The sequence below is a fragment of the Ammospiza nelsoni genome, chromosome 2 (genome assembly GCF_027579445.1).
Source record: "Ammospiza nelsoni isolate bAmmNel1 chromosome 2, bAmmNel1.pri, whole genome shotgun sequence".
Taxonomy (NCBI): Eukaryota; Metazoa; Chordata; class Aves; order Passeriformes; family Passerellidae; genus Ammospiza; species Ammospiza nelsoni.
In genome coordinates, this window is record NC_080634.1 from 120,643,031 (window position 1) to 120,663,256 (window position 20,226).

A 20,226-nucleotide genomic window follows, 5' to 3' on the forward strand; every position below is an offset into this window, starting at 1 on the left:
GGTCTCAGCGGCGCCGCGGGCGGGCGTATTTCGACGGGTTTGTGACAGGCATGTGGGTTAAACGCCTCGCTGTGCCGGGGTCCTGTCACGTCCGCCTTCCCGCCCTGAGGGAGCCGAGCCGGGCCGAATAGTTCCGAAGAGCCGAAGAGCCGAGTGTAGGCGAACACAGCCGAGTTTCACCGAAGAGCCGAGTGTAGCCGAACACAGCCGACTTGAGACGAAGAGCCGATGATAGCCGAGTGTAGCCGACATTGGCCGCATTTAGACAAAGAGCCGAATATGACCGACTTTAGCCCAACCGGGCCGAGTTCAGCCGAAGAGCCGGAAAAGCCGAATTTAGACGAAAAGCCGAACCGAAACGATTTTAGACCTAAGCCGAACCAAGCCTAATTTAGCCGAGTTTAATTAAACAGAACCGAACGACGCCGCAGCGCTCTGCCTGCAGAGCAACGGTGCAGACGGCAGCGGGCGGTGTATAAAGTGAGTATCAAATATCAACTATATATGCGAAGGAATAAAAAGCTCTGTGTCATGTGCAGCAGTAGAAAATTTCAGGCTCCCAGGGAATAAATAGTTTTCTTTAAATCTTTTTAGTTTTGGGGTTTTTTTACTCCCAGGTAGCCTGAAAGTTACTACTGCTGCTTTTTTATTCTAGAGCTAGAAAGGCAAACCAAGATTAGAAATACAAGAAAAGGAAAGGGAAAGAAAAAAAAGGAAAAAAATGGAAAAAAGGAGAGGAGAGGAGAGGAGAGGAGAGGAGAGGAAAGGAAAGGAAAGGAAAGGAAAGGAAAGGAAAGGAAAGGAAAGGAAAGGAAAGGAAAGGGAAAAGGAAAAGAGTGAAAAACAGAGTTAAAAAAAAGAAAAAGAGTTGGAGGGGAAAAGAGAGGGCATCCGGGAGGAGCGGTGCTGCCTCGGGTCCTTCCCCGCCCTGGGGCGAAGGAGCCGTTTGATGCCCGGGAGGGACTGCAGCTCCCGGTGGCGGGGCACGGAGCCGTGGCTGTCAGCCCGAGACTACAACTCCCGGCAGGCCCTGCTGCCGGCGCGGCGTGTGACGCAACGGCTATCGCGGCACATGAGTGGCTGGCGGGCCGAGACTCCAACTCCCGGCAGGCCCTGCTGCCGGCGCGGCCTGTGACGCAGCGGCCGACGCGGCCCGGCATTTTTCTCTAAATCGGCAGTAAATACAGCTGAGTAAAATTAGCTTGGTTTTCTTCCTTCTTTTGTAACTGAATAGTTTTTATTAAAAATCCTATTTGAATATGTAGAAAAAGTGGGGATGTCCTGTAATATATCCTAGCTTTTCTTGTTTCCAGGGTGCTCAGAAAACATGCGTCCCTTAGAGTCCCTCAGAAAGGTTCTCAGTGCGATCTCTACCAAGGTATGTATTTACTAATAAGTGATCCCTTTAGATATTTGCCTGTGTACCTTTTCTTGTAATTGAGAGCTTGCGTTCTGTGGGTTTTATGATAAAGCTGTAAAACATGTAAAAATGGTTTTGCAAGTCCTAATCGTTGAAGGCAGCAAGAAGTGGATTTAGAGCCTGTTGTTGACCAGACAAAGGGAAAAAGTGTGACTTTGATGCTGAACTTGTCATTTTTCATTGGACTTGTCTGGAATGATTTAAGAATAGAGAGAAGTAGAAAAAGAGAGAAATAGAATTGGTTCTTGAGCCCTTCTCAAATGCTCACCACGATTCAGTGTAGAGCCGAAGTGAAGGGTGATGGAACAGAGCTCTGTGCTTTAGAAGGAAATAAATTTAAACCTGACCTCCACACAGAGTCTCACTAACTTCTGTTGTTGTAAAATACCAAATACGTTTAGGAAGTGTTGGAAGTTAGTGTTTTGGGAAAGAAATGGCAGTTCCACTGAACGTTCCATTGAACAGAGGCTCTGGGAACGATTCATGTTGTAACTGCTGTCACTGCAATCAGTTGGTGGCTCAGCCTTGAAATGTGCACTTGGCCTTCTATAAAGCACTGTTTTGTTTGCCTTTCAGTGCTGTGAGTCTTGATAAATTGGAGAAGAGCCCAAGAGAAAGTTTTCATCCCTTGATATAAAAGGTAGGAAGTGACTTTTTTTGGTTTGGTTCTTTTTCTTTATTATTTTCTGGAGGTAAAAGTAATTAAGTATAGGTACTACTGGTTTGTTTCTTCCAGTAGCAGGTGATAATAATAGTAGTAGTAATAGTAAAAATAATAATAGAAATAATAATAATAGTAATGTAATACTACTTGAACTGTCTTTATCCATTGTACTGGCCATTTCAAATGAAAACTTCTAAACACAAATCCAACCATCATCCTTGTAGAATCTTTCACAGCAGTGGGCTATAGATCCTGGTTTTGTTGACAGGATTTATTGGTTCTGGAAGAACAAGAGGGAAGTAGAAGCCTAACTACTTCTAGCTCACAGAGCCATCCAGTGAACAGAGCTTTGTGTTTTGGTGGGCTTGTGATGACTTTGAAATCAATTGCTCATTACAGTTAAAAAAAATTGATGTTTTTTTGAACGTGACAGCAGAAATAACTTTAGGCACCAACTGAATAATAATAGATCACCAGTTTAAGTTAAAAATTCATGCTATACTATCAAAATTTAAAGGTAAATTATTATGTATTAGGTGGTGGTCTAAAGTGTATGTTCTCATGTGTAATGCAAAGATACATACGTACCTGAAAGTCCTTAGAGGAAACAAATTTTTATGTCTGCTGTTTGACTGTTTATCATACGATATTTGGTTTTCTTTCCCAGGGATGGGTGAATTTTAACTTTGGAGTCCTCTCTGCTAAGGATGCTCAGCTTACAGGTGATGAAATGTTCAGTAATGGTGAGTTTTTCGCCTTCTCTTTAATTGCTGTGCTGATATGAATAAGAAAAAAACAAAAGCAAGAGAAAAAAGAAGGATGGTTTATTATTTTTGATGCTGTTTTGTTTGTTTCCTCAGTATTTGCTGCGGCTCTGCTCACCCAAGCTTTGGGTTCCTTCTGTCCCACTGGGAGTTGCCCAATTTGGTTGCATCTGGTGAAATTCCCCCGAGACCTTACAGAACTAGCTCAAACTACGTGAGAGCCATTTGCAGTTCTCTCCAGACACCTGGAGAATGGGCGACGTTTCTGAGGATCCGGCGAGCGCGCTTCTATCCAAACTCAGTCTGTGAAATTCCTGGGGAAAACCCTTCTGTGTCCTGAAGGGTTCAAACTCTGGTGAGGATCCAGTTATCAGGTGCTCACCTGGACGGTTCCAGCTCCCAAAGGTAACACTTGTACTCTTGCCCTGTAGTTTACATCTATTGCATTTTTGTTATTTTGCAAGATTTTTTGTCTTTGCAAAATATTGTGCATTTCACTCTTTGGAACCTCTCAGATGGTTCTTTGGTGCAGCACCACCCCATGGGACACTTGGCTGCTGTCCTGAAGGGGTTGGTCGCTAGAATTGTAAATCCTGGAGAGTTTGTAAGTCTTCTGTCCCCAGGGAGGTATCATGCTTTGTTTACCTTTGTTCTGTTGGTTAGGCGCTGCTTCTCGTTGCAAGTATGAATTTCAAACTGCCCTGTTCTTATTCTAACTGTTTTCCTGGTTCTCTCCGTCCGGCAGGGAAAGACTCTCGTCTCCTTGTCGTCGGGCTCGGTGCTGTCCAAGAAGATGCAGAGACTAAAAACAACATAAGAAGCAAAATACGACTGCAGGGAAAAGAAGCTGGAGAGAACAGAAGGTGATATTGTTATCCTTACCCTGTATTAGAAACATCCGCTGTGCTTTGATGCTGGCAGCTGCCAGGGGCTTGTTAGCTCTTTGTAGGCAGGTGTAGGTGTTCACTTGTAGGTTTTTTCTCTGGACAAGGCAATTCAAACTTTGCTAAGCTTGTATTTGCAGATTACTCTGTAGCACAGTCCAGCATGACATTTTTGAATGTTGTAAAAATACCATGTTACTTGGAAATTGCTAATGAAGAGAAGCTTTAGGGGAAAATAAGATTTCAGGGTTGGAAGATGTGAGAAGAATTTTGAGGGGATGTTAGACTGAAGTAAAGCACACTTGAAGCTGGACTGGCACGCTGGCAGGTCCCCTATTAAACAGTGGTGCTGAGGTTAGCCTGGGGGTTGCCCGTTGTTTATGTAGAAATCAGTGTTTCCTGGTCTTCAGAGGTAAGCTGCTTTGAAAAGCTGGAAGGTGCAGCGTGCTGACAAGCCCCGTGCTTTGGATTAAAAGTAGATTTCAGAAGGGTCCTAAGCTTTTGTCTTTTCCTAGAAGTCGATGTAATCCTATCGAGGGGTTTTTAATTCTGTGTTGCCATGTCATCCATCAGAGCCCTGTTGTACTGATCATCATACAATTACAAAACAAAACATCAGACCCTGTCCCGACCACTTAGAGCCCAGAACACGATTTCCTCGGGCTGCCATTTGCGTGCCATCGGTACTCACCACGGAAGCGAGCTGGGGATTGTTGCACCCGTTGGGAACAAACCGCTTCTCGTCACACAGAAATGGAATTGGGACGACGCCTTGGCCAGCCCCTCTCTGCCATCAGCTCCTGAATCTGCAGCAGAGCAGTTCCAGTCCATGCAGGCACGTGTAATCCAGCTCCTGATGATCTGAGCGCACGGAGCAGCGCTCAGCTGCTTTGGGGGGCTCAGGGAGGGCAGAGTGTGCATTGTCATCTTCCTGAACCTACAGACGAATCCAAGTCAGAATCCACAGCGTGGAAATCAGTCGCATATATGCTAAATAAAACTTGCAGGTTTATTTAAGAATTGTTTCTGCTTGTTCTTTGTTGTGCTTCTGTGCTTAGAAAACCTCCCTTTAAAATCAGTTCAGTCCATCAGTTGAACCTTTGTTTGCAGACCCTCAGTGAGCAGAATTTGTTGCAGACTCAGTGCACGCTGTGCTGGCCTCCTGGGAGTGTGAGGAGCTCATGTGTGCTACTTTTTGCTTTAGGACGCTCTAAGGTATTTATTCCTTTTGGGATACATGATGAGAATTCCCAAGAGAGGTAGTTATAAGGTATGACATCGGGAAAAAGCCTGTGTGGTTGGAATGTTGTTGCTGTCAAAAGTTAATTTTTCCTTCTTTCTTAGCCAGTAGTTAGCTTTTTGCTTAATTTTTGTGGTATCAGTATTTTATTGTCTAAAAAATTGCTTCAAAATAACTTCGGTGGTTGGTGTTGGCCACCAGTACCTTGTTCAGATTTGCCTATTTGCTTGTAGCTGAAATGTTCACATCTTGTTTATCATTCTATTTAAGAAACTGCTGCCCAGCCAACTAATAACTGAATATCCATCTGTCTAGGACACGGGGAGAGGATTTAGGTAATGTCTTTATTTCCAGAAAAAAGTTCCAGTGTAGTTTCTAAATAGAGGAGAAGGGGGTGAAGACTCGGGGCTCTGATGCCGTTGGGGCACCCCAAGGTCCCCAGGAGAGGGGGCCCCACTGCGGTGCAGGAGCAGGTGTGTTCTCATGTAATATTGAACAAATTATAAATATAAATATGAAAATTATAAACATGAAAATATTTTTAAAATACTTAAATAAAGTGGGTTTTCTTTATTGGTCAATATGAAGGGTTTTGATTGTAAAAATTATAAATACAAATAATATAAAGGTAGAAATCTAAGTTTAGAAATATATAATAAATACATACAGATAAATATAAAAATTAAAAATATAAGAAAAAATTAGTTGTAGCAGTAGATATTATACATAATTTAAATAATAATTTAAATATATTTTAAAATTTTATATATATATCATTATTAATGTAATACATCCAAAGAAACGATAAATTAAAATATGAATGTATAATTATACAAAGTATAAATAAAAAACATTTCAATATCCTTTAAAAGAAGGGGTTTTTTTATTTATTTGGTTAGAGACGGGGTTTTTATTTGGAATAATGGAAGTATTATAGAAGTATAAAACTAAATATAGAAATATACAGTCAATATAGAAAGATATTTGTAAAAACACGAACGACGCCTCCTTCGGCCGAATGGAACGAGCTCAGCCGAACCAAGGCGAGACCGGCGGAACCTGACGGCCTCGAGCGAACCGAGGCCAGGCTTGCGAGGCTGCCTGAACGGAGCCGAGCTCAGCCGAACCGAGCCCGCTGCTCTCGTGCGCGCTAATTAGCGCGAGTGCGGTCACTGCCCAATGAGCTCCTGTGCCACGCCGCGCTCCCGGTCGTGTCCGTGCGATGGCCGGGCCGCCCGCGGGACGCGGCAGCAGGAGAGCCCCGAGCCGGGCGAGTTTAACGTGAGGCGGCGCCGCTTGCCCGCCGTCAGGGAGCCGAGCCGAGGCGAGCTCAGCCGAACGCGGAGAGAGCGGCTCCGAGTTGGGCCGAAGCGAGCCGAGCCGCGCCGAGGGCAGAGAGCGGCTCCGAGTTCGGCCGAAGAGAGCCGAGCCGCGCCGGGCGCACTGATCGGCTCCGAGTTCGGCCGAAGCGAGCCGAGCCGCGCCGAGCGCACAGAGCGGCTCCGAGTTCGGCCGAAGCGAGCCGAGGCGCGCCGAGCGCAGAGAGCGGCTCCGAGTTCGGCCGAAGCGAGCCGAGGCGCGCCGAGCGCAGAGAGCGGCTCCGAGTTCGGCCGAAGCGAGCCGAGCCGCGCCGAGCGCACAGAGCGGCTCCGAGTTCGGCCGAAGCGAGCCGAGCCGCGCCGAGCGCACTGATCGGCTCCGAGTTCGGCCGAAGCGAGCCGGGCCGCGCCGAGCGCAGAGAGCGGCTCCGAGTTCGGCCGAAGCGAGCCGGGCCGCGCCGAGCGCACTGATCGGCTCCGAGTTCGGCCGAAGCGAGCCGAGCCGCGCCGAGCGCACAGAGCGGCTCCGAGTTGGGCCGAAGCGAGCCGGGCCGCGCCGAGCGCAGAGAGCGGCTCCGAGTTCGGCCGAAGCGAGCCGGGCCGCGCCGAGCGCAGAGAGCGGCTCCGAGTTCGGCCGAAGAGAGCCGAGCCGCGCCGAGTTCGGCCGAAGCGAGCCGAGCCGCGCCGAGCGCAGAGAGCGGCTCCGAGTTCGGCCGAAGCGAGGCGATCCGTGCCGAAGGGTCGAGTCCAGCCGAATGCAGATGACAATGGCCGAGTTTAGCCGATTACAGCCGCATTTAGCCGAGCAGCTGTGAGCCTTGCACGCTTGAGGTGAGCGTGCATCGTTGCCGGCCTGGGATTGAGTGAAATGCACTAAGGAAACCAGCTCTGGGGAGGGAGGCAGGGAAATCCTCTCTTAACGTTAGCAATTCGTCCGTCAAACTCGTCACGGCAGGACAGAGTGAAGACTGAAAGCGTAAGAAGATGTGGAGGGAAACAGAGAATCTGGCAGGAGCATCGAACGCACAAGTGCACGAATTTTGCTTTTTGCTTGGATGTAAACTCAGAAGTTGTAAGGAATTTGGGAAGGAGAAGGGACATTTCAGGAGGAGAAGAAGTTGTTGCAGTCCTGGCAAAAGCTTTTGTTCTAGCTAATAAAAGAAGTTAGTTTAAATAAAAAAAAAAAAAGTGGTTTCTTTTTTCTTCACTATTATATTCTTTGGTGGTATATGGTGTGTTGTTTTATTTCTTGGTGTTATTAGCTCTGTGTAAATTGTTTTTTGAGTCAAGCTAACTTTGCATGGGTTGTTTTGTATTTGAGGTAGGATCAATTTCAAGAGGTTTCTTTCACAGACTTCTGATAGGTATTACTGGGATTTTGGTTTTGTTTACTGTATGCATAAACATAGAGATTTGGTAGGGCCAGCTGGGCTGCTGGAGTTTTGGGTGTGAATTTATTAGATGGCTTTTATTAAACACAGAATAATTATGTAAGGTAACAGCAAATTACCCAATTACCCAATTGATCTAGCTATGTAACCTTACCACAAAGTTTTATATCTTACCAGTTTTCTGTTCTTCTGCTCCAAGTAGTTGTTGCAAAAAAGAAAGCACTGTTACTTTTCTGAAAAGTTTTCTTCTATAACAAGCCCTTTACTGCCCTTGAATGTGAGTCAGAGGAGCCAAACAGCTGCAGCTGCTCTGAGGGGTTGGTGGGATTCGCCCCCTCCCTTTTCCTGGGTGGCATGGGAACGAGAGGCGGGCACAATCAGGGGTATATTAACCCCAGCCGTGGCTGAGGGGCTTCATTCCCTCTCTGGGATGTGCTGGGTTAAGAGCTCTCCTCATTTCAGTGAAGAGGCTTTTTCAGCCCATCTCAGCTTCTTTTCAGCAGGTGTTTCTGGGCATCTAAAGCACAGAGGCTCGGAAGATTCTGTGAAGAAAACAGCATGGAATACAGGGAGTATTTAGGTTTGTGATTTTGGGTTTTGTGTTTAGGAGTGGTAAGGTGCTTTTGTAATTTTTAGTTTTCCTTTGGTTGTTTTTTTGGTTGGATTTCTTTTGGTAGAATTTTTGGGGTTTTTTGGGGGGTTTTTGGTTGGTTTTCGTGGGTTTTTTGGATTTTTTGATGTTTTCTGTGGGTTTTTTTTGTTTCTGTGGGGAGTTAGGTGTTTAGGGTTTTATTGTTTTTGTGGGGTTTTGTTTGTTCATTTTTTTTTTCATTGTTTGTTTTTGGGATTTTTTTTTTTTTAATTGAGGAGTACAACTCCCTGAAATTCCAAGCTGTGTCAAGCACAATATTTCCCTCAGCAGATTTATCATATCAAAAGAGGGATCTACCCAGTGTCCAAGATGATGTTTGAGATTGAGGCTTCAGGTGAGTTGAGGATGGTGACTGGGAGAGGGAGGGTGATCAGGTATCCAGTTAGGAGTTCTTGGGAGGGGGTTTGCAGGCAGCAGGGTGAGAAAGGGTGTTTATTTGAGGGCCCCCCCCCAAGGCTGTTCAGAAGCCTAGCAGAGGCATTGCCATGTCTTAGAGCACACAAGGTCATCCACTGCACTCAGGGGAATGCCATTTAACTTTGCCTTTCTCTAAGCCAGGTGCCACTCCTAATGAAGGCCACAGCCTTGGAATCAGGATGAAGCTGGAGCCTGAAGGAGCCAGGCACACTCAGGAGAGGGCAAGTAGCTGACTTGCAGGGGTTTGGCCCACATAACTCTGGACTCACACTTTGGTTTTCGTTTTCTTTATTGCAGCTGACCGAGAGGCTCACAGGCCATCACGAGGCCCTCCGAGGCAGACTCATTTCAGGTGCAACGTGGATTCTCCTCACTGATCATCCAAAAGATAAGTCAGGGGCCTTGGCCTGGAGATGAGAGAATAGTGGGTTGGGAGTCCTTGGGGTAGATTTGAAAATTGGCAGCAGGAAAAGCAATCTTCTCCAAGGGCCTCTTAGGACAGCTAAAGGGAGAGGCTCTACTTTTGATGGCAGCTTTGAGGCGGGCAGTGCAGAACAGCTCCGGTCTGTGTCCTGTTGTCCAGTGTTCTGTGTTCCCTAGTGTGTCTTTGGGGTCCCTTTTGCCTTCTCCCCTCGAGACCCTCACCACAAGCATGATGTGTCGTGTTTCATGTCCCCCTGTTTGCCACGTTCTGTGTCACGGGTGTGTGCACACGTTTGTGCTGGAGCTATTCTGCCCTGCTGCATGGCCTGCTGCAATAGGACAAGCCTTGGGGAGGGGAAATTTGTAATGTGGGCTGTACTTGGGCTCTAGATGCTGTTCCTAGATTGACATATGGTGTTTGCAGCTTGTGAGTTACCCTGGTGGTGTTTGACATATGTTCTAACTTTCTTTCAGGTGCAGATGCATTCCACGTGTGGCAGAGGGTCAGGGTTAGGAGGTGCCGGGCCTTCTTAGGAGCACGGTGAGTAGCAGAGTGGTGGGGTTTTGGCCGATGCGGTGCCAAGATCAGGCACTGATGTTTGGTTCTCTTTAATCTAGCTGTCTGAGAGACACCAGCCCGGTGCCAGCAGGACCTTCCCAGCTGACGAGGTGGCCTTTCTCTGCACCTGACAGGGACCAGCATCCCCAGATGTCTGAGAGATAAGTAGAGGGCTGTGACCCACAGTGGGGATGAAGGCCTGGTGCTGGTTTGGGAATTACTGGGAGGGGGTTTTGAGTCCAGTTTGGAGGGGGGGGTGTTCATTAAATGGCTCATTAGGCCCCATGAAAGCCAAGTCTCACATTTGATCACAGTGCTGAGGTGTGCAGCAGGGCAGAGCAGTCCCGGTGTGTCTGGTGTCGCTTGTCTGTTGTGCATTATGTGTTGTTTGTGTATCCCATGTCTTTTACCTTAGGGGGGGCCTGTCAGAAACCTTGGCATCATTGGTAGCATCTGTGATCTCTGCATTCCCTGGTCTGGCACCCAGGCCATAGATGCAATTCTGATACTTGTCTGAGCTCCCCAGTCAAAAGTTCTCTCTTTGGAAGCATCCAGTCAGGTGTCTTGTCAGGTCTTCTTGTGAGCTGTATGGACAGCTGTGCCCCACCTGGATCCATTATGGTGGATTAGGACTTGCAATAATATGAGGTTAGGTGCAGCATTCTGACCGTAGGATTCCTAGGCATCCATCTTTGCTGTCCTTGGAATTAATCATTCAGTTATCATCTTCTTCTTCCAGGGTTCTCTGAGCCTCATCAGCTCACCATCGGTCTCAGCTCGGTCATCTCCTTTTGCATTCTCTCAGTCCTTGCAGCCATTTTCCTTGCCAAGAGATTTCTGTCTGTGTCTTGTGCCCATTGTTTGTCACGTCCTGTCCTGTGTCACGGGTGTCTGCACACATTTGGGACGGGGCTGCTCTGCCGTGCTGCACAGCCTGGTGCGATAGGAGAAGTCTTGGAGCCTTGGAATTTGTAATGTGGGGTATAGTTGGACTCTAGATGGGATTTGTAGATGGACACAGGATATCTGGAGCTCTTCAGTTATCCTGCAACAGTGAGACTGTTGTCCTAACTTTTTTTTTCAGATTGAGATGGATTAAATCTGTGCCAGAGGGCCCCATCCTGGGTGAGGGTATTCCCCCGAGCAGGTGAGGCCCCATTTGTCTCTGCAGCAGAAGTGTGTATGGTGACGGTGTTACAGCTCTGGTCTTTGTCTTTCTTTTAGAAAGTAAATCTGGATGTCAGCAGTCAAGGTGAGCAGCGGGGAGAAGTGGTTGTTATTGCTCAGCCCTCAAGCACAACAATTTTTCAGCAGATTTATCGTGTCACAAGAGGGATCTGCCCAGTGTCAAGGATGATGTTTGAGATTGAGGCTTCAGGTGAGTTGAGGATTGTGACTGGGAGAGGGAGGGTGAGCAGGTATCCAGTTAGGAGTTCTTAGGAGGGGGTTTGCAGGCAGCAGGGTGAGTAAGGGTGTTTATTTGTTTATTTGAGGGCCCCCCCCCAAGGCTGTTCAGAAGCCTAGCAGAGGCATTGCCATGTCTTAGAGCACACAAGGTGATCCACTGCACTCAGGGGAATGCCATTTAACTTTGCCTTTCTCTAAGCCAGGTGCCACTCCTAATGAAGGCCACAGCCTTGGAATCAGGATGAAGCTGGAGCCTGAAGGAGCCAGGCACACTCAGGAGAGGGCAAGTAGCTGCCTTGCAGGGATTTGGCCCACATAACTCTGGACTCACACTTTGGTTTTCGTTTTCTTTATTGCAGCTGACCGAGAGGCTCCCAGGCCATCACGAGGCCCTCCGAGGCAGACTCATTTCAGGTGCAATGTGGATTCCTCTCACCGATCATCCAAAAGATAAGTCGGGGGCCCTTGGCCTGGAGATGGTGGAGTATCAGGTTGGGCGTTCTTGCGCCAGGTGTAAAAATTGGCAGTGGGAAAAGCAATCTTCTGCAAGGGCCTCTTAGGACAGCTAAAGGGAGAGGCTCTACTTTTGATGGCAGCTTTGAGGCGGGCAGTGCAGAACAGCTCCGGTCTGTCTGGTGTTGTCTCGTGTGCCATGTTACCTGGTGTGTCTTTGGGGTCCCTTTTGCCTTCTCCCCTCGAGACCCTCACCACAAGCATGATGTGTCGTGTTTCATGTCCCCCTGTTTGCCACGTTCTGTGTCACGGGTGTGTGCACACATTTTTTGCCGCAGCTGTTCTGCCCTGCTGCATGGCCTGCTGCAATAGGACAAGCCTTGGGGAGTTGAAATTTGTAATGTGGGCTGTACTTGGGCTCTAGATGCTGTTCCTAGATTGACATCAGGTGTTTGCAGCTTGTGAGTTACCCTGGTGGTGTTTGGCATATGTTCTAACTTTCTTTCAGGTGCAGATGCATTCCATTTGTGGCAGAGGGTCAGGGTTAGGAGGTGCCGGGCCTTCTTAGGAGCGCGGTGAGTAGCAGAGTGGTGGGGTTTTGGCCGATGCGGTGCCAAGATCAGGCCCTGATGTTTGGTTCTCTTTACTCTAGCTGTCTGAGAGACACCAGCCCGGTGCCAGCAGGACCTTCCCAGCTGACGAGGTGGCCTTTCTTTGCACCTGACAGGGACCAGCATCCCCAGATGTCTGCGAGATAAGTAGACGGCTGTGACCCACAGAGGGGATGAAGGCATGGTGCTGGTTTGGGAATTACTGGGAAGGGTTTTTGAGTCCAGTTTGGAGGTGGGGGTGTGTTCATGAAGTGGCCCCTTAGGCCCCACAAAAGCCAAGTCTCACTTTTCCTCACAGTGCTGAGGTGTGCAGCAGGGCAGAGCAGTCCCGGTGTGTCTCGTGTCACTTGTCTGTTGTGCATTATGTGTTGTTTGTGTTTCTCCTGTCTTTTACCTTAGGACTTTGAGGGCCCTGTCAGTACCCCTGGCATCATCGTTAGCATCAGTGATCTCTGCATTCCCTGGTCTGGCACACGGGCCACAGAATTTTTGACTCGGGAGCTCAGACAGGCATCAGACTCTCTTCTCTCTTTGGAAGCATCCAGTCAGGTGTCTTGTCAGGTCTTCTTGTGAGCTGTATGGACAGCTGTGCCCCACCTGGATCCATTATGGTGGATTAGGACTTGCAATAATATGAGGTTAGGTGCAGCATTCTGACCGTAGGATTCCTAGGCATCCATCTTTGCTGTCCTTGGAATTAATCATTCAGTTATCATCTTCTTCTTCCAGGGTTCTCTGAGCCTCATCAGCTCACCATCGGTCTCAGCTCGGTCATCTCCTTTTGCATTCTCTCAGTCCTTGCAGCCATTTTCCTTGCCAAGAGATTTCTGTCTGTGTCTTGTGCCCATTGTTTGTCACGTCCTGTCCTGTGTCACGGGTGTCTGCACACATTTGGGACGGGGCTGCTCTGCCGTGCTGCACAGCCTGGTGCGTCAGGAGAAGTCTTGGAGACTTGGAGTTTGTAATGTGGGGTGTAGTTGGACTCTAGATGGGATTTGTAGATGGACACGAGATATCTGGAGCTCTTCAGTTATCCTGCAACAGTGTGACTGTTGTCCTCACTTTTTTTTCAGATTGAGATGGATTAAATCTGTGCCAGAGGGCCCCATCCTGGGTGAGGGTATTCCCCCGAGCAGGTGAGGCCCCATTTGTCTCTGCAGCAGAAGTGTGTATGGTGACGGTGTTACAGCTCTGGTCTTTGTCTTTCTTTTAGAAAGTAAATCTGGATGTCAGCAGTCAAGGTGAGCAGCGGGGAGAAGTGGTTGTTATTGCTCAGCCCTCAAGCACAACAATTTTTCAGCAGATTCATCATGTCACAAGAGGGATCTGCCCATTGTCCAAGATGATGTTTGAGATTGAGGCTTCAGGTGAGTTGAGGGTTGTGACTGGGAGAGGGAGGGTGATCAGGTATCCAGTTAGGAGTTCTTGGGAGGGGGTTTGCAGGCAGCAGGGTGAGTAAGGGTGTTTATTTGTTTATTTGAGGGCCCCCCCCCCCCAAGGCTGTTCAGAAGCCTAGCAGAGGCATTGCCATGTCTTAGAGCACACAAGGTGATCCACTGCACTCAGGGGAATGCCATTTAACTTTGCCTTTCTCTAAGCCAGGTGCCACTCCTAATGAAGGCCACAGCCTTGGAATCAGGATGAAGCTGGAGCCTGAAGGAGCCAGGCACACTCAGGAGAGGGCAAGTAGCTGCCTTGCAGGGATTTGGCCCACATAACTCTGGACTCACACTTTGGTTTTCGTTTTCTTTATTGCAGCTGACCGAGAGGCTCCCAGGCCATCACGAGGCCCTCCGAGGCAGACTCATTTCAGGTGCAATGTGGATTCCTCTCACCGATCATCCAAAAGATAAGTCGGGGGCCCTTGGCCTGGAGATGGTGGAGTATCAGGTTGGGCGTTCTTGCGCCAGGTGTAAAAATTGGCAGTGGGAAAAGCAATCTTCTGCAAGGGCCTCTTAGGACAGCTAAAGGGAGAGGCTCTACTTTTGATGGCAGCTTTGAGGCGGGCAGTGCAGAACAGCTCCGGTCTGTCTGGTGTTGTCTCGTGTGCCATGTTACCTGGTGTGTCTTTGGGGTCCCTTTTCCCTTCTCCCCTCGAGACCCTCACCACAAGCATGCTGTGTCGTGTTTCATGTCCCCCTGTTTGCCACGTTCTGTGTCACGGGTGTGTGCACACATTTTTTGCCGCAGCTGTTCTGCCCTGCTGCATGGCCTGCTGCAATAGGACAAGCCTTGGGGAGTTGAAATTTGTAATGTGGGCTGTACTTGGGCTCTAGATGCTGTTCCTAGATTGACATCAGGTGTTTGCAGCTTGTGAGTTACCCTGGTGGTGTTTGGCATATGTTCTAACTTTCTTTCAGGTGCAGATGCATTCCATTTGTGGCAGAGGGTCAGGGTTAGGAGGTGCCGGGCCTTCTTAGGAGCGCGGTGAGTAGCAGAGTGGTGGGGTTTTGGCCGATGCGGTGCCAAGATCAAGCACTGATGTTTGGTTCTCTTTACTCTAGTTGTCTGAGAGACACCAGCCCGGTGCCAGCAGGACCTTCCCAGCTGACGAGGGGCCTTTCTTTGCACCTGACAGGGACCAGCATCCCCAGATGTCTGCAAGATAAGTAGACGGCTGTGACCCACAGAGGGGATGAAGGCATGGTGCTGGTTTGGGAATTACTGGGAGGGGTTTTTGAGTCCAGTTTGGAGGTGGGGGTGTGTTCATGAAGTGGCCCCTTAGGCCCCACAAAAGCCAAGTCTCACTTTTCCTCACAGTGCTGAGGTGTGCAGCAGGGCAGAGCAGTCCCGGTGTGTCTCGTGTCACTTGTCTGTTGTGCATTATGTGTTGTTTGTGTTTCTCCTGTCTTTTACCTTAGGACTTTGAGGGCCCTGTCAGTACCCCTGGCATCATCGTTAGCATCAGTGATCTCTGCATTCCCTGGTCTGGCACACGGGCCACAGAATTTTTGACTCGGGAGCTCAGACAGGCATCAGACTCTCTTCTCTCTTTGGAAGCATCCAGTCAGGTGTCTTGTCAGGTCTTCTTGTGAGCTGTATGGACAGCTGTGCCCCACCTGGATCCATTATGGTGGATTAGGACTTGCAATAATATGAGGTTAGGTGCAGCATTCTGACCGTAGGATTCCTAGGCATCCATCTTTGCTGTCCTTGGAATTAATCATTCAGTTATCATCTTCTTCTTCCAGGGTTCTCTGAGCCTCATCAGCTCACCATCGGTCTCAGCTCGGTCATCTCCTTTTGCATTCTCTCAGTCCTTGCAGCCATTTTCCTTGCCAAGAGATTTCTGTCTGTGTCTTGTGCCCATTGTTTGTCACGTCCTGTCCTGTGTCACGGGTGTCTGCACACATTTGGGACGGGTCTGCTCTGCCGTGCTGCACAGCCTGGTGCGTCAGGAGAAGTCTTGGAGACTTGGAATTTGTAATGTGGGGTGTAGTTGGACTCTAGATGGGATTTGTAGATGGACACGAGATATCTGGAGCTCTTCAGTTATCCTGCAACAGTGTGACTGTTGTCCTCACTTTTTTTTCAGATTGAGATGGATTAAATCTGTGCCAGAGGGCCCCATCCTGGGTGAGGGTATTCCCCCGAGCAGGTGAGGCCCCATTTGTCTCTGCAGCAGAAGTGTGTATGGTGACGGTGTTACAGCTCTGGTCTTTGTCTTTCTTTTAGAAAGTCAATCTGGATGCCAGCAGTCAAGGTGAGCAGCGGGGAGAAGTGGTTGTTATTGCTCAGCCCTCAAGCACAACAATTTTTCAGCAGATTCATCATGTCACAAGAGGGATCTGCCCATTGTCCAAGATGATGTTTGAGATTGAGGCTTCAGGTGAGTTGAGGGTTGTGACTGGGAGAGGGAGGGTGATCAGGTATCCAGTTAGGAGTTCTTGGGAGGGGGTTTGCAGGCAGCAGGGTGAGTAAGGGTGTTTATTTGTTTATTTGAGGGCCCCCCCCCCCCAAGGCTGTTCAGAAGCCTAGCAGAGGCATTGCCATGTCTTAGAGCACACAAGGTGATCCACTGCACTCACAGGAATGCCATTTAACTTTGCCTTTCTCTAAGCCAGGTGCCACTCCTAATGAAGGCCACAGCCTTGGAATAAGGATGAAGCTGGAGCCTGAAGGAGCCAGGCACACTCAGGAGAGGGCAAGTAGCTGCCTTGCTGGGATTTGGCCCACATAACTCTGAACTCACACTTTGGTTTTCGTTTTCTTTATTGTAGCTGACCAGAGGCTAACAGGTGATCATGGGGCCCTCCGAGGCAGACTCATTGCAGGTGCAACATGGATTCCCATCACCTATCATCCAAAAGATAAGTCGGGGGCCACGGCCTGGAGATGGGAGAGTAGCAGGTTGGGAATCCCTGGGACAGATTTAAAAATTGGCATGTATGTAAGCATGTCGCCTTATATTGTGTGTACTTACACTCTATGTGGACTTGCACTGTATGCATCAGCTTATATTGTGTGTACTTACACTGTACCACTAATGATCGCAGCTGCCCTGCCCTGGCACGTAGTCACAGTTAGGTAGAACAGTTATAACAACTTTACTGTTCATCTGTCTTTCGTGGGATTTTGGGTAGAAAATTTATCAGTCCAGAGTGGGGACAAGTCCTAGCTGTCAGCCACCTGTTGACCCTTCCTGTTGTCTCACAGGTCCTCATGGCTGCTGTTTTCCCCAGGATCTGCCATTTACCTCAAGGAGCGGCAGCCAGAAGATGTGTCAAAGCACCTTCTTCAGCATCTCAGGTAAGGGCCACAGTGAGCATGTAAGTGGAAGGAGTATGTGTGAGAGCACGTGGCTGTGTCTGTCTGCTCGTCTCTATGTGTGTGAGCGCATGCTGACTGGATTTAACCTTGTGTGTGTGACTTTTGCTTTCCAGGTTTTGCAACTCCTTGTTAAATTTAGAATAAAAAATCCCCAGCTGCCTTCCACCCTGGCTGATTTTTTTTTTTGGTCCTGGCCAAGTAAAAACCCAGAAAAATACCACAAGATAGGCTAGAAAAGAACCAAAAAACCAAGGAAAAAAACCCAATATGGGTGAGAATACCGAGAAAAAAACCCCCAAGATGGGCAAGAAAAAAATGCAGAAAACACCCACAGAAAACGAAGAAAAAAACCCCAGGATGGGCAAGAAGAATCCCAGAAAAACAATGCTACATGGACCAGAAAAAACCCAGGAAAAACCGGAAAAAAATCCGGAAAAAAAAGGGAAAAAAATCCCAAGATGGGCAAGGAAAAAAACCCCCCCAAAAAAAACCACAAGATGGGCAAGGAGAAGATCCACAAAAAACCCAGAAAAATCACAGAAAAACCCCCAAGAAGGGCAAGAAAAAAGCCAGAAAACACCCACAGAAAACCAAGGAAAAAACCCCAAGATGGGTGAGAAAACTCCCAGGAAAAAAAACGAAGATGGACCAGAAAAAACCCTTAAAAAACCAAGGAAAAAAAAAAAAAAAAAAACCCGGAAAAAAACCCAAGGATAGGCAAGAATACTCCAGAAAAAACCTCAGAAAAAATCCGCAAGCTGGGCAAGAAAAAACAAGAAAAAAACACAAAAAAAACCCCCAAGATGGGCAAGAAGAAATCTGGAACAAACACCCCAAGACTGGCAAGAAAAAACGCCAAGATGGGCAAGAAAAAACTGACGTAAAACCGGCCGCAAAGCGCGACTGTCGTAAAAGGTGCCGTAAAGCGCGACTGTCGTAAAACCGGCCGTATAGCGCGACTGTCGTAAAACCGGCCGTAAAGCGCGACTGTCGTAAAACCGGCCGTAAAGCGCGACTGTCGTAAAAGGTGCCGTAAAGCGCGACTGTCGTAAAAGGTGCCGTAAAGCGCGACTGTCGTAAAACCGGCCGTAAAGCGCGACTGTCGTAAAACCGGCCGTAAAGCGCGACTGTCGTAATGACGGTCGTAAAGCGCGACTGTCGTAAAAGGTGCCGTAAAGCGCGACTGTCGTAAAAGGTGCCGTAAAGCGCGACTGTCGTAAAAGGTGCCGTAAAGCGCGACTGTCGTAAAATCGGCCGTAAAGCGCGACTGTCGTAATGACGGTCGTAAAGCGCGACTGTCGTAAAAGGTGCCGTAAAGCGCGACTGTCGTAAAGACGGCCGTAAAGCGCGACTGTCGTAAAAGGTGCCGTAAAGCGCGACTGTCGTAAAGACGGCCGTAAAGCGCGACTGTCGTAAAAATCGGCCGTAAAGCGCGACTGTCGTAAAGACGGCCGTAAAGCGCGACTGTCGTAAAATCGGCCGTAAAGCGCGACTGTCGTAAAAGGTGCCGTAAAGCGCGACTGTCGTAAAAGGTGCCGTAAAGCGCGACTGTCGTAAAAGCGGCCGTAAAGCGCGACTGTCGTAAAAGGTGCCGTAAAGCGCGACTGTCGTAAAACCGGCCGTAAAGCGCGACTGTCGTAAAAGGTGCCGTAAAGCGCGACTGTCGTAAAAGGTGCCGTAAAGCGCGACTGTCGTAAAAGGTGCCGTAAAGCGCGACTGTCGTAAAACCGGCCGTAAAGCGCGACTGTCGTAAAATCGGTCGTAAAGCGCGACTGTCGTAAAAGGTGCCGTAAAGCGCGACTGTCGTAAAACCGGCCGTAAAGCGCGACTGTCATAAAAGGTGCCGTAAAGCGCGACTGTCGTAAAACCGGCCGTAAAGCGCGACTGTCGTAAAAGGTGCCGTAAAGTGCGACTGTCGTAAAGACGGCCGTAAAGCGCGACTGTCGTAAAAGGTGCCGTAAAGCGCGACTGTCGTAAAAGGTGCCGTAAAGCGCGACTGTCGTAAAAGGTGACGTAAAGCGCGACTGTCGTAAAAGGTGCCGTAAAGCGCGACTGTCGTAAAACCGGCCGTAAAGCGCGACTGTCGTAAAATCGGTCGTAAAGCGCGACTGTCGTAAAATCGGTCGTAAAGCGCGACTGTCGTAAAAGGTGCCGTAAAGCGCGACTGTCGTAAAAGGTGCCGTAAAGCGCGACTGTCGTAAAACCGGCCGTAAAGCGCGACTGTCGTAAAACCGGCCGTAAAGCGCGACTGTCGTAAAAGGTGCCGTAAAGCGCGACTGTCGTAAAATCGGCCGTAAAGCGCGACTGTCGTAAAAGGTGCCGTAAAGCGCGACTGTCGTAAAATCGGCCGTAAAGCGCGACTGTCGTAAAGACGGCCATAAAGCGCGACTGTCGTAAAGACGGTCGTAAAGCGCGACTGTCGTAAAATCGGCCGTAAAGCGCGACTGTCGTAAAAGGTGCCGTAAAGCGCGACTGTCGTAAAAGGTGCCGTAAAGCGCGACTGTCGTAAAAGGTGCCGTAAAGCGCGACTGTCGTAAAACCGGCCGTAAAGCGCGACTGTCGTAAAACCGGCCGTAAAGCGCGACTGTCGTAATGACGGTCGTAAAGCGCGACTGTCGTAAAAGGTGCCGTGAAGCGCGACTGTCGTAAAAGGTGCCGTAAAGCGCGACTGTCGTAAAAGGTGCCGTAAAGCGCGACTGTCGTAATGACGGTCGTAAAGCGCGACTGTCGTAAAAGGTGCCGTAAAGCGCGACTGTCGTAAAACCGGCCGTAAAGCGCGACTGTCGTAAAATCGGCCGTAAAGCGCGACTGTCGTAAAATCGGCCGTAAAGCGCGACTGTCGTAAAAGGTGCCGTAAAGCGCGACTGTCGTAAAAGGTGCCGTAAAGCGCGACTGTCGTAAAAGTTGCCGTAAAGCGCGACTGTCGTAAAAGGTGCCGTAAAGCGCGACTGTCGTAAAACCGGCCGTAAAGCGCGACTGTCGTAAAAGGTGCCGTAAAGCGCGACTGTCGTAAAACCGGCCGTAAAGCGCGACTGTCGTAAAAGGTGCCGTAAAGCGCGACTGTCGTAAAGACGGTCGTAAAGCGCGACTGTCGTAAAAGGTGCCGTAAAGCGCGACTGTCGTAAAATCGGCCGTAAAGCGCGACTGTCGTAAAGACGGCCGTAAAGCGCGACTGTCGTAAAGACGGTCGTAAAGCGCGACTGTCGTAAAACCGGCCGTAAAGCGCGACTGTCGTAAAACCGGCCGTAAAGC

At 48.9% G+C, this 20,226-nt stretch overlaps 1 long non-coding RNA gene across 4 annotated transcripts in view; it reads left to right on the top strand.

Moving 5' to 3' along the window:
- Window positions 1–251: 251 nt before the first annotated feature.
- The window catches only part of LOC132070249 (uncharacterized), a 32,789-nt gene continuing 12,814 nt past the window's right edge, over window positions 252–20,226 (top strand). For 2 of the 4 annotated variants that reach the window (XR_009417921.1, XR_009417922.1), the window contains exons 1-2: window positions 1,152–1,378; window positions 1,997–2,060. This is a non-coding gene — a long non-coding RNA (uncharacterized LOC132070249). Of the gene's footprint in view, window positions 481–1,151; window positions 1,379–1,996; window positions 2,061–2,751; window positions 2,828–2,944; window positions 3,254–3,593; window positions 3,712–4,305; window positions 5,679–20,226 lie in introns of those variants that run through there. The other 2 variants (XR_009417920.1, XR_009417923.1) reach the window with 2 other exon arrangements.